The sequence below is a fragment of the Schistocerca cancellata genome, chromosome 8, assembly GCF_023864275.1.
Source record: "Schistocerca cancellata isolate TAMUIC-IGC-003103 chromosome 8, iqSchCanc2.1, whole genome shotgun sequence".
In the NCBI taxonomy this organism is placed as follows: domain Eukaryota; kingdom Metazoa; phylum Arthropoda; class Insecta; order Orthoptera; family Acrididae; genus Schistocerca; species Schistocerca cancellata.
This window is the reverse complement of record NC_064633.1, coordinates 441,031,161-441,032,942: the sequence shown is the minus strand read 5'-3', so window position 1 is coordinate 441,032,942 and position 1,782 is coordinate 441,031,161. Positions and strand designations below refer to the sequence as shown.

General features: G+C 46.9%; 1 pseudogene; it reads left to right on the top strand.

Moving 5' to 3' along the window:
- The first annotated feature begins 260 nt into the window (after positions 1-260).
- LOC126095786 (5S ribosomal RNA) lies at positions 261-378 on the top strand (annotated as a pseudogene).
- Positions 379-1,782: the final 1,404 nt, after the last annotated feature.

Sequence of the window (1,782 nt, the reverse complement as noted above, 5' to 3'; positions counted from 1 at the left end):
ATGTGAGGCTACTGTCGGTCGTTCCACTGCGACTTAAATGAGGCAGTTCCTCGGAGAAAGAACAACACGAGATACCTTAAAACCAGGGGTGGTCAAGATCTCGGCTCCCAGGCCATGCCCTGGCTCGAGTGCCAAAGTGCTCTGCCTCGTTTCACATTCCCCCCCCCCCCCCTGCCATGCTGTGCTGTCTGAGCGCAAGGAGGGCGAAGAGGGGAAACAGCGAATGCGCCGCGATTAAATGGCAGTACAGTCATACTGACGGCAACGGCCTTGCCGCAGTGGGTACACCGGTTCCCGTCAGATCACCGAAGTTAAGCGCTGTCGGGCGTGGCCGGCACTTGGATGGGTGACCATCCGGGCCGTCATGCGCTGTTGCCATTTTTCGGGCTGCACTCAGCCTCGTGATGCCAATTGAGGAGCTACTCGACCGAATAGTAGCAGCTCCGGTCAAAGAAAACCATCATAACGACCGGGAGAGCGATGTGCTGACCACACACACCCCTCCTATCCGCATTCTCATCTGAGGATGACACGGCAGTCGGATGGTCCCGATGGGTCACTTGTGGCCTGAAAACGGAGTGCTTTTACAGCATACTGCATACGACTTGGTGTCATATTTCTCAGCAACATATATCATAAACAATACAAGTTTTTAGTATTAATTAATTACTTTTGGCGCGCTGAAGACTGCACAGGGTGTCCCATTTATCTTGACCACCCTAGATATCTGTTTGTCCAGATGTAAATTACAAAACGTTTCAAGCAACTGTTCTTTAGCCGTCAGGGGAGCACCAATTGGCATGATTGCCTTCGTTGTAGCTTTGTTTTTTACGAAGATATAAACAGCGGTATGGCTTTTTTAAATTTCACCCTGTATTTTTTATTCGATAATTCATTTCCTCTCGTAAAGACCTACTCAAAAATGTATGACAGTGTACCATTTACTGAAACACAACGTTATTAATTACATAACACAACATTGTCTTTGAGCCCGGGATCACAAACTTGTACACTTGCTGGAGTTGTCAGGCAACAAATGAAAGCCAAGTAAAAACATAACACAAAATTGTCTTTGACTCTCCTGTACCATTGCCCTGGAGTAGAACATTCAAAGGTACTCAAAGTGGTGAACCTGGACACCGATACACTGGTGCATACGTTCCAGTGTTGCCTGCAGAAGAGAATTACAAGCAAGCACGATACTGACTGTCGTCTGGAGTTGTTGGAATATAGCGATAGATAACGTCTTTAATGCATCCCCAAAGAAAAAAAAGTCCAGAGGATTTAAATCAGGAGACCCATCAGGCCAAGTAACTGTTCCTCCTCGACCAATCCATCTGGCAGGATACCTCCGGTTCAGAACACGACGTGCACGCTGGACATCCATCGTGTTGATACCACATAAGCATTCTGGTTCTTAGCGGCACTTCATCCAGAAGAGGAGGAAGAATTCGTCTGATAAAGCTGGCATACGCTGTGCTGTTTAGACTACGATTGATGAAATAAGGGCCAATAATTGTAGTACCAGGTATCCACACCAGACGTTAACCCTCCACTGACGCTAATGTTCCTCCTATCTAAGCCATCGTCGGTTATCGTTGGACCAATAATGCATGCTCCTTGTATTTACCTGTCCTTTGTTTGAGAAGGAACATTCATCGGTAAATAGAACAGTGGAGAAGAAGTTCGGGTTGGCGAGGATTTGCTGCTGTGCCCACTGATAGAGCTGTACATGATTCTGGAAATCATTCCCATGTAAATCTTGATGTAGGTGTACATGGT